This window comes from Lissotriton vulgaris, chromosome 3_1, assembly GCF_964263255.1.
Source record: "Lissotriton vulgaris chromosome 3_1, aLisVul1.2, whole genome shotgun sequence".
Classification (NCBI taxonomy): domain Eukaryota; kingdom Metazoa; phylum Chordata; class Amphibia; order Caudata; family Salamandridae; genus Lissotriton; species Lissotriton vulgaris.
In genome coordinates this window covers 1427776048-1427788317 of record NC_141689.1, presented here as the reverse complement: position 1 = coordinate 1427788317, position 12270 = coordinate 1427776048, and the positions used below count along the sequence as shown (strand labels likewise).

Here is a 12270-nt window from a genome sequence, read left to right as displayed (position 1 = left end):
TCGACGCTCATGACGAGCTCAGCTCGTCATGATGTACACCTCCCTAGGCATCTTAAAAATCCATCAATCTGTCTACTCACAGTCGTAGAGGCCGCTGACAAGCACCACTTCTACGACCATGAGGGATAATGGCCCTCGGTTAATGACTAAATCCACTAAATGGGATCCAAATATTGTCTAGCTTAACACACGCTCTTTGGTTAGACATCAGTTTGAGATATATTACTTTTAAGAGTTAGAATCCAGATGTACTGTCTCCTATAGAAACCTGTTTAACAGAGGACTCCATGCCTGATATTTTAGCAGCACTTCCTGAATATTATTTACTTAATTTTAACAGACCTCAGGGTAAAATAGGTTGAGGGGTAGCTGCAAGTCAGATGATGTTGATGGGGCAATTTCTGACTGGCTCAGGGAAGCCAGCGAAATGCATGTACCAATGCGTAAAATAATATCAGTTCTTCGTCATCAAGCATCTATACTGACAACTTAAAAAAGCAAAGCTCGTGGTATGCCACTCAGAGCATAAATGGCAGAAAGCTTACTTGCAAGATGAAAAGAATTGCTTTGCAGCTTAAAATTTATGAGGAACTGATATGGGAGGCTAAACTCACCTACATCTCTAATAAAATAGTAATCTCTGAAAATAATACCAAGGCAATATTCAACACTGTTACTGAACTCTCCAACACGAATCGCTTAAATGTCCAGTGGTCCCCACTCATAAATTGTGCAATTACCTGAAAAAATTCAGATGATAAAAGATAGCACCCCTTCAGCCCTCTTACGTGTGCAGTTCCATCTGAAGATATAAATCCTAAAAAACTTACAGCATTTCCTGCAATCACCAAAGCTGATCTCTTGAAGCTGATGACTAAGATCAAATCTGGCTCACCTAAGATGTTTGTAACCCCTGGTTCCGGAACACAATTTTTTCTGAGCTTCCTGACCCGACAATCTCTCTGCTCAACCTATCCTTAAGTCAAAGCATGGTCACACACACTTTACCAGGAATTTGTGGTCATTCCATTGCAACAAAAAAAGCTGGGTAAAGTCTTTCACTGTTAAAGAATTATTGCTTCATCTCTTTACTTCCTTATTTAGCTAAGATATTGGAGGCTCATATTGTCCAACATCTAGTTGATGACATGAGAGAGGAGGCAGACAAAAGACAGGCCCAGGCATGAGTCATTTGGACTTATCAGCAGCCTTTGACACCGTGGATCATGACATCTTAATTGACTGTGTCAAGGCCGCTGGTTTTCAGGGATTGGCTGACATCTTTTCTCTCAGATTGGTAGCAGTCTGTCTGCATTTTTTCTTTCTGCTCTCCCATGGTCAGACTAGAGTGTGGAGTACTTCTTGACTCTTGCTTGTCCCCCTGCTATTTATTCTCTTTATCTGCCAATTGGTTCATCCTCTACAGAATCGAAGAGTGACATATTTACCTACACTGATGATATGCAGCTAATCTTCAGTGTTGATGGTTCTCCAGAATCTATAAAATGTTTTCAAAGCACTATGTTCTAGATCTGTGACTAGATGAACTGTCATCAGCTGAAGCTGAACTCCGATAAAACAGATTGTAATGACCAAAAACAAATTGCATAGTTGGAATCTTTCCATCTACCCGTTGGAGGTGGCTGCTCTCCCTACCTCCAAAAATACAGTTAAAAGCCTTGGGATCTCAGTCGATGAAGACCTTTCACTGAAGCCTCAGATAGGCGCAGTGACCTCGTCTATTTTTTATACTTCAAAAAGTTTAAAAAAAATAGGAAATTATTTTCCATGGAATCTATTATCCAGATTATAATTGCTCTTGTCAAGTTACAAATTGATCATGCAAATTCTCTCAACCTGGGCCTTCCATACGGTTTGATTCTGAGACTCCAGCTGGTTCAAATCAAGCAGGTAGACTGGCTTTGCGTCAGCCTAGATTTTGTCACAGCACACCTCTGGTGGTAAAATTACACTGGCTTACAGTTGCCCAGAGAGCACTCTTTAAAACCAAGTGTATGATCTTTAAATCTCAATATGGCAAAAGGCCATCTTTCGTGACCTCCATAAATAAAAAATGTACCACAAAGTGCAATCTGAGGTCTGTGCTTAAAATCTATTAGAGGTCCCTGAGTTCAGCAGGAAGAGACTGGATGATACAGGCTTTCCGTATTTACCTCCGGCTTTTCAAATTCCCTACTCCCTTAGCATCAGAGCCACTACCTCCTATATAACATTTAGTTCTCTACTAAAAACCTGGATTTTTAGACAGGCACACGGCTAAGATTGGAAGTTCCTTTTGCCACAGTGCTTTTAGCGCCATGAAACCTTCCTGTTGTTCGTGTGCTTTATAAATTTTCTATAACGTAACTTTGCAGCTGCAAATAGGTTATATAGCCTTTTCTCAGAGAGGCGTGCAAAATTGGCTAACTGTCATTTTTTCTTTGGCCTAGAATCCATTCCACATTTTTGATGCAGCTCACACCAGGCACAGATAAATAAAACAGGACTGGTTGTTGGATTTCTATTGCTATTGTAGTTAGTCAGCTATGCTAACCAGTTTAGCTTGCAGCTTCCTACCCCTTCATGCATATTCCAAAGCCATATACTTCTGAGTTTAGCAGTTGTCATCATCTGCCATTTCAAAGTAGACCCCTTCAAGAAGAACAACACCTGTTGGTGGTGCCAAGCCAACAAGTGCAGGGTTTAAACAAAACTCAATCAAGTGATTCATGTTCTGCCATATAAAAGGCAAAAGGTTAATCATCTAGAAACTTTGACAGTGTCTTCTAACATCCTGTGCTCCAAAAGTGCTAGAGCGGTAATCAATTTAAATATGAATTGTTTAAAATCTATGTCTCACACCACCCGGATTAATGCCTGCTCGAGGTGTTTTTGCCTCTGACTTCTCTGTGACAGACCTTTGCCGTAGTTTATGAGAAAATCAGGAGCTATGCATCACTTAAATTAAAATCAGAATATTATTTCTAAGTTCAGTCAATAACAAGAGTTAGGTGTAAGTTATAAGAATTTTATTTTCATTAAAAGTTTGGTAAATTCTCAGTCTTTTTATTCAATTAGTTAAATGTATCAGTCAATTACAGAATTGATGATAAAAAAAATATGGGTAGAAAAATTATAACCCAAATAATGCATTCAGCGCGTTCCATAAAGGAAAGAATTCCTATTCTAAAGAATGAGGCAAAATGGTGTTAGCCTAAACTTTTCAAGAGTTCAAGTTCGAGAGGCAAGAGTGAGATAGAGCATAACGTTCAAAATTCAATCAGCCAATAATGCCGGAGAGGTTTACCAAACTCAGTAAATCTCAGCATTGAAGCAAAATAGTCATGCAGTAGCAGTAGCAAGTGCATTCAGCAATCAGGTCGGAAAGGGATAGCAAATCAGCGTTCAGCCTTCAGCATTAAGCCGTTAGCATCCAGCATAAAGGGTATGGAGCAAGAGTCTGGGAAAAATGGCATTACCTACTCTAGGAACATACACTTATATAAACATTCGAAAAGAAATGTTGCAGTTGCACTTGTATCTTCTTTTCTTCTCATCGAATCAGCTTTCGGTGTTCTTCTGAAAACAGACTTTCCTTTTCCTTTCTCACGATTTCACACAAAGAACTTACAAAGAATTATCACGAAGTATGAAGCATTATTAAAACTATGTACAAGTATGAGGCCTTCTCGATTCTTAGACCTTCTTTCACATGGGTATGATCACATTCTGAACCTTCTGAGCAAATAAATTGTATGTTAGCTAAACAATAGGCTATCTGAATAAGAAACATCACCTGCAAACAATATTATTCAGCATCACATCTCTTCATTAAAAAAATGAGGAACCAGGCTAAAGGATCAATATGTTCTATTCATGCATTGTATTCAGTGTGTGAAAAAAGGATTCATTTTCTTTAACAATAAAGCATTTCTAACATATTTCAAAACGTTATTTTTAATCAGGAACACTACCTCCTCGTCCTGTCTTCCTCGCCACAGTAATTACCCATGAGCCTCCGGCTCCACACAGAACTCCAAGTACAAAAACAGCGCTCTAGTCTCCCTCTCCCTCCTCCAAGATGGCCCCCAGTGGCTCCAGCCAATCCCATAAAGGGACACAGAAGCACCAACACGACCTGTTCTTTTTTTCTGCACTTCTCCGAGTGCTGTGTTCCCTGCTGGTCAGATGAGTGGGGCTGGGGTCCTGCTTGTGCAGCCCCTTATGTCCCTGGGTATCAAGTTGGGGGAAGTAGTTTTAGTAAGTTATTGCTTATTGTTTTTCATTCAGCGTCTTTCTTTATGTTTATGTTTGTATTCCCCCTTCTTCTGCCTACACGCCTCTAGTCCTGCTTTAGCGTGCTTCTGTGGCGTCTGTTTGCGGCTGGGGTCTTTTTTCGACTCATTGTGCTGGACGCATGGGATCCTGCTCTGCCGTTTGTGTGTGTTTTCCTTCCGGCCGCGCGTCCTGCTGAGCGGACGTTGCACGGCCGGGTGCGTTTCCTCTGGGCCCCGGAGTCTCCCGTTGTGTGTGTATATTTTCTAACTTTCACTCTTACGGGGGCGCTTGGTCTGGGAGCTGGAGGCTCCTGGTCGGGTTTGATACGTTTTCCCGGGGCCGGGTGAGCTTCCTATGGGGGCCGGAGGCTCCGGTTCTCTTGTTACCTGCTGCCGGTTCTGTGCAATGGTACGGTGGGTGCGCCTTCGGGAATCCGTGGCTCCTGATGCCGGTTACGATATGGGGCTGTTTTTGCGCATGCGCGCGGATCTTCATGCTGACTTTCTGTTGGTGTGGGTCGGGCGGGGACTGGTTTGTATGGTTGCCTCGCAACCTCAGGTCTTTTTTATGCCGGACGTGTTGTCCCATTACTTGCCTGTTTTCTTTCCACTACTTCACTCATGGGAGACTGTGATGGAGGGTGGTTCGCCTGATTGTCCGGATCCTGGTTCCTTGATGGAGGCTTCTGGTTCGGGGGTGCAAATTCCTTCTTTGGAATTGTTGCAGCACATGTTTGATTCTGCTGTGGCTGCGGCATTGCTTGGTCAGGTTCCTGTACCTCCTGCTACATGGGCAAAGGTTGATGGCGCTGCTCCTGCTGATTCTGATAATGAAGAGGAGGTTGATGTCAGGGGTCGCTTTGTGCAAGGTGCCGTCCTATAGGAGGTGCTGGGTCACATTCGCGTATACTTGGTGTTCCCTGCTTCTGTTGTACCTCTGGAGGACGATCTGTTTTCAGAGTATCGGTGTCCTGCACCTGATTCTTTGACTGTCCATTCTTCTATTTTAGGGAATTGGATGTTGAATGGTGTGATGTGTGCGAGGGCTCTTTTCTGCGTTTTTTGTGTACACGCTGTCCTCTGCTTGACTTTGTTGATGCCTTCCCGTCCTTGGTTGGGGTTGAGTCCTTGATGATGGTTTATCCTCTCATGGGGGTGTTGTTTCTGGGGATTCCTCTCCTATGGATCCTGTAGATCGTAAGGTGGATGGTGCGGTTAGGCGCAATTTTGCGGCTGCTTCTCTCTCTTTCAGGGCTGCTGCCTATTCCTCTTACGCATTCCAATCCTTGCTTCAGTATTTTCAGTCTTTGGCTGGTTTGTTGGCCCGAGGGGTGGATGTATCTGCTGCTTTGTCGTGGAAGGAGCAGCGGGTTCGTCTGCTTTCGGATGTTTTTTTTTGTTTGATTCGTTGGGGGCGGCGGCCTCAGCAGCTGGGTCTTCGATTGCTATTGTGGCTCCGCTCCTGGATGTCTGATGCGACGCAGTGGGGTCTCCTGATGGTGATCCAGTTTTCTTGGGTCTAATTGTTTGAGTCCCCTTTGAGGGACATGGTGATGACCTGGATGTGCTGGTCGCTTCCGAGCCTTTGGTAACCAGACGGCTTTTTTGGTCATTCTCGTGGGGGCCATGCATGGTCAGCCCTTTCGTGGGAAGGGGCGTGGCCGGGGTGTTCCTTCCTTTGTCTAGTCCTGGTTCTCCGGTGCTTCTACATCCTCCGCTCCCGACTCGACATCCTGACTGGTTCACTCCTGGGGTGGGTCCGGTTGGGGGTCCCCTCGCTTGCTTAATGGTCTCTGGGCGCGAGACTGTGTCAGATCAGTGGGTGCTACGGGTGGTGTCCGGAGGTGTGCGTCTTGGTTTTACCCTGTCTCCCCCTAACTGTTTCAGGCCCGCTCCTTGTCCCAGGGACGCTCTGAAGCGGGTGGCGCTTCTGGAGGGTGGCGAGTCCTTTGTTCTGGGGACTGCCTTGATTCCCGTACCCGTGGATCAGTTGATGTTGGAGGTTTGTTCCTTCCTGTTCCTGGTGACACAACGCCCTGAGGTTCTCAGTTCTCCAGGGGATGTTCTGGCCTCCTTAGGCTTGTATAATGCTTTTCTGCATATGCCTGTTCATCCGGATTCTCAGAGGTTTATCCATTTCTGCTTCCTGGGTCGTCGCTATCTGTTCCGGGTTTTGACTTTTGGCCTCTGCTCTTCGCCCAGAATTTTTTACTGCGATTCTGACCGGATGCATCACGGCTTCCTGGTGAATGTTCCATAGTCCTCCCTGGTTCCTGCGCGGCACTTGACTTTCATTGGGGCTCTGTTCATGTCTCCGTTGGGAATGGTGTTCCTGCCCCCTGCTCGGATTCTGTCCCTGTTGTCTGCTGTGCGGTCCATGTTGTCGGGGCCTTTCTCATCCTGTGTGCTTGTAGTTACGGGTTCAGGGCCTGATGTCTGCATTCTTGTAGACCGTTCCAAGGGCTTGCCTTCACAGGTCCCCGTGTCCCCGGCGGTTCGGGTGGTCCTGGAGTGGTGGTTGGTTTTGGGTCATCTGTCCGGGGGCCGCCCGTTTCCGGTTGTTCCCTCCCGGGTTCTCTCTACCGGTGCCTGTCTACTGGGGTGAGGTGCTACTCTGGGGGATTCGACGTCTCTAGGGATTTGGCCTCAGTCGGTGTTGTTTTCCACCTACGAGGTGCTGTAGCCCGTCCTGTTAGATCTGTTGGATTTTTCGGATCTTCTTCGGGTTCGCCTTGTACGGATCTGGACGGGCGATCAGGTGGTGATGTCTTATCTGATCCTTCATGGGGGGTGCAGGGTTCACTCCCTCGGTTGGCTCTACCGTCGGTTTTGTTGTTGGGCGGTGGTGGACCTGGATCACTGTCTACCGTTTACCTGCCTGGTGCGGTGAACACTATGACGGATTGTCTGCACCGGGTGTTTCCTTCCATGGGGTCTTTGTCCCTCACGCGGTTGATGTTCGGGTGCTTGCGGGAGTTGTTTGGCTGTCCGATTGGGGGCCTGTTTGTCTCCCGGTACTATGCCAGGCTCCGCTGCTTTTGCACGATTATGCCTTGCCGGGATGCCTGGAGGGTGGACGCCCTGTCGTTCCTTTGGCCGAATGGACTGTTATATGCCTTTCCTTCCTTTCCCTGATTCCGTTGGTCTTGCAGGAGATCGAGAGGGTGGGGTCGTTTGTCCTTCTGGTTGCTCCGGGGTGGTGCCATCGTTCTTGATATCCCCTGTTGCTGGAATTGGCTGTGTCTTTGGGCTGGACGTTACCGTTCGTGCCTTATCCTCTGTTGGATCCTCTTCTACCTCTGCCTATTATTCCGGTCACTGGGTCTGCGGGCCTGGCTCTTGAGTGGGGATCACTGATGCGTGCAGGTTGTTCTTTTGCGGTTGCTGGCGTCGTACGGCAATCTCGGAGGCCTTCTACTCTTGAGTCCTTTGCTAAGCATTGGGATGTCTTTGCCTCTTGGTGTGGGGGTCACGGGTCTGTCATTAGATTCTTTGGACCCTACTCGACTTCTGGATTTTTTGGATGATGGTTTCCTTTTGGGCTTGACCATTTCCTCTCTCGGGGCTCGTTGGGCCGCCATTCGGGCATTTCTTGTCCTCCCTTTGGTTCATATTTATCCTTTGATGGCTCGACTTTTTAAGTCGCTTTCTTTGCAAACGACCCCGTCTTATCTTATGTTGTCCTTCTTGGGACCTTCCTCTGGTGTTGCGTTCCTTGCGGTCGTCTCCTTTCGGGCCTTTGGTGTCGGTGGGCCTGGAGTTCTTGACACTCTCAGTGGTGTTTCTTGTGGCTCTTGCCTCTGCCTGGCGTATTGGTGAGCTGGGTGCCTTCCTGCGGTCTGCTCCATTTTTGGTCTTTTGTCTGATCGTGTGATATTGCGCCCTCCTCCTACGTTTATTCCTGTGGTGGTTTCTTATTTCACCGTTCTGCTGCAGTGGTTCTTCCGATTCTTTGTCCTGATCCTTCCTCGGCTGGGGTTCGCCTTCTCCGCCTGTTGGATGGGCGTCGTGCGTTGTTGGTTTCTTTGTCACGCACTTCTTACTTTTGTAAGGTTGCCATTTTGTTTGTCAATTTTCATTTGTCTCGTCGGGGCCTGAAGCCCTCCCTGTCCACTGTCAGTCGTTGGATTAAGGAGGCCATACTGTTGGCTTATGGTTCTGTTTCTGACCTTCCCCCTCTTCATGTTCGGGGTCGGTCCACCAGGTCTGTTTCTGTATCCTGGGCTTCTTTCAAAGGGGTGTCCATGGAGGATGTTTGCCCGGCTGCCACATGGTCGTCCCCGCATTCTTTCATGTCCCATTGCCGCCTTCGGATTGGGGTGGGGGGTTCTGTTTCCTTTGCCTCTTCTGTTCTGTCGGCTGGGGTTCCTTGAGGTGTGTGTTTCTTTAATATTTTTGAACCTCTTGTGATTGTAATATGTTTCTCTGCATGATTTCTGTGGAGTGTTTTTCCTTGCATGAAGCGGATTGCTTTGGTATCGGCTCATGGGTAATTACTGTGGCGAGGAAGACAGGATGAGGAGGTAATGCCCCGGTTACTTACCGGTAATCTTCATTACTCCGAGTCCATGTCTCCCTCGCCACAGTATAGTTTCCCTTCCCTCCCGGCCCTGGTGGTGGCATCATTTTTGCGGCTTGGTTCTTCAGGTCGTGTTGGAGCTTCTGTGTCCCTTTATGGGATTGGCTGGAGCCACTGGGGGTCATCTTGGAGGAGGGAGAGGGAGACTAGAGCGATTTTTTTGTACTTGGAGTTCTGTGTGGAGCCGAAGGCGCTTGGGTAATTACTGTGACGAGGAAGACATGGACTCGGAGTAATGAAGATTACCGGTAAGTAACCAGGGCATTCTGCAATATGATGTGAAGCTTTTTATCAAAGACATGTCAGAGTAAGGTCAACTTTTAAGCAGTTTGTGCACACCTCCGCACATTTCAGTTGCTTGCAAAATGAAGCTTGTTTAAATATTTTGAGGCTTAGATTTAATAGGTATAGTTACATTCTGCACATTTTAATGTCTTGTCAGTTCAATGTAAGTTACACGTTAATGTTACACATGTAACTTTTGAATAGATTCATTTAACATTTTAATAAAAGTCTATCTCCAAAGTATCTTTTGAAAGTAATTTATAAAGACACACAGCATGTACTTTATACTTGGACTTCTTGTAACAATAGCGATATGCAGTTGCAGACCTTGTTAGTCATGCCACATTCTTCGTTCTTGAGTAACCCCTCCCCCACACCTAAAGGTTCGCCAACCTATAATAATCTGTTACCGTTCATTGTCTATTGTACTTGAATGGCGTTGCTTAAGTTGGAACTATTGTTTAGTATACCTGAACTGGAGGGGACTGTTTCCTTTCTGGGAAGGAGAGAGGGGAGGGGGAACTTGAAAGGTAGGAGTGGCTGGCTTGTAGGAGGCATTTGCTTCTTAGTTAGATTTTTCTTGATTAGTCATCTTAGGTTCCTGGCCTCTTTCTGCCACCACCTTCATGACCACCTGCCACTTAGATGTCCATATAGGACAACTGAGTATTGAGATTATTCCATTGGTATGCGATTATAATATGTATGTTCCGTTGTTTGCCTAGATTGTATGAATTTTTGTGGTGATGTATTCAATGTTTCTAATGTGGTGGGTAAATTGATGTCCGTGATCACTTTTGTCTGAGTTTAAATCCACATATTGATTGGAAGTTTAAAAAATAATTGTTTGACTGTTGAATGATTATTTACGCGTAAAAAAGGTACTTGGAATATTTTTAGAAGGAAATATAGCTATGCTCTATGCCAGGAGGATGTGCTTCTCTTAGAAAAACACAGTTTGAATGAGGATTATTTATTCCCTGTGACCAAGCGAGTAGCGCACATTATTGTGTCTACATAAGATCCACCATAGAACCAACTCGTTATCAAAGTTCCCTAGCTCTTTAATTTCTAGAATGTTGTTTATAATGTAATTATTTTTTCGCATGGTACTGTATTCGGTACAAAATTGCTTATCAAAAAGCTGAAGTAAGTAAACAGGGAAATGAAAGTTCATATACGCAGGTCTCAAGATCATAGATAGTGAATTATTGCAAAATTTGTATGTTTGCAAATTACATAGTTTATTTTTTATTACAATGTTTAATATTTTTTTTCTATTGTCACAAACAAGACATACATAAAACACAAATCCAGTTGCCAAAAGACTACTTTGCACACAGTAATAAAGTACATATCGTATTTAAAATCACCAACTGCCCTCTTTAGATGACTTTCTAGCCAAATATTTTCACGAAAAAAATGGAACGCTAAACAACTAATTAAAATGGGAGTAAAGGTTAATCTCTGCAGTTATCTGGTGCTACAAGTGGTATCCAATTAGCTTTAAGGTGCAAATCTTCTTTAGTAAACATATGATTTTAGGTATGGGGTGTTAGCTGCTGCTCACTGAGAGGCCTAAATTCTCATTTCGATATATTTTGTATCTCTAAGCCCCCCATCACCATGGGACTGTAACTCTAAGCCATGGTGTCACACAAGCAATATGAATCACTCAGGGACCCAATTACCACAGGCAAGGAAAATCCCACTCTCTTGGAGACCCTAGCCCTCAAATTGTGCCTTCTTTTCAGTGGCACAGAATATATAGTACCGATAATCCACAAAACAGGAGTTCCCTCAGTTTAACTGTGAATTATTCTTTCCATTCCCTCAGATATCCCATTCTTAATCTCCACTGCTTGACATGGGTAAGATGTCTGACCTCCAGAGGCAAGTGATGCACTCATTGCCAGCCACTACTACCATGAATAGTAGCCTCTCCCTGAAATATGGATGTTGTGGAAGAATCAAGTTGAATATGCCTTCATTTCCCAGTGCAATTTAAATCTTGAGTTTTGGACTTGTACAGTACGTTGCTATCAGTACTTCTCTCACCAAAATGTCTGCAACACTATCCTCCCTTGTTTTCCTAATGTTTGTCTGGGCTGGGATCATACAATAGCGAATTGTCACTTTGAATTGGCAGTACCTCCTCGTCCTGGTCTCCCCGTCCCATTCCTGATACGTGAGCAGCTAGTCTGCTCTACAGAACCCCTACCTAGCTGAGCTGTTGGCACTTCCCCCTAGGATGACGTCACCATCACGTGACTACAAAAGGGGGAAGTGCCGGAAGAATCATCCTGAAAATACCAAAGACAACAGAACGAAACACATACAATCACCCACAGAAAACCCAAACCAGGGAGGGAGGGAAGGGCTCAGGAATGGGACGGGGAGACCAGGACTCGAAGTAATGGTTATTACCGGTGAGTAACCGGGCATTACCTCCTCGTCCTGGTCTCCCCGTCCCATTCCTGATACGTGAGCCCATACCCAAGCACACGGTGATTGTAAGAAAAAAACAGACCAGAAGAATGTCAGAAAAACAGGTCCATTTTAATCAATGTAAACAGTACAAAACTACAAATCAAGCACTGCAGACAGGACACTAGTCCCAAAGGCAGCGGAGGCCGCCATCCCCAACTCCAGACGATAATGGGCAACAAAAGCGTGGGGAGAAGCCCACGTAGCAGCATTGCAAATGTCTCGCAAAGAGGCACCCCTGAATATGGCCCAGGAGGACGAAACGCTCCGAGTCGACCGACCCTGAACAGAAGAAGGCAGGGGACATTGGACCGAATCATAAGCAGAAACCACTGCGCCCTTGACCCGACGAGACAAGGTGGACAAAGAAAGGCGAAGCCCCAGACCCGACAGGCCGTAGGTGACGAACAGGGAATCAACCTTACGCAAACCAGCCGTACGCTCCAAGTAGATGTGGAGAGCCCTCAACACATCCAAAGAATGGAGTAGCTCCTCCTCAGGAGAGGCAGGAGCCGGAAAAAACACAGGGAGAACAATATCCTCCTGACAGTGAAAAGTTGAAATCACCTTAGGGAGAAAAAACTGACTCGGACGGAGAACGACCTTGTCTGCGCAGAAGAGCAAGAAGGGGGGAGAAGCCAT

At 45.7% G+C, this 12270-nt stretch overlaps 1 protein-coding gene across 1 annotated transcript in view; it reads left to right on the top strand.

Annotated features, from left to right (window-relative positions):
• Window positions 1-12270, top strand: part of STAP1 (signal transducing adaptor family member 1) — a 512237-nt gene that overhangs the window by 82165 nt on the left and 417802 nt on the right. The window lies entirely within an intron of this gene.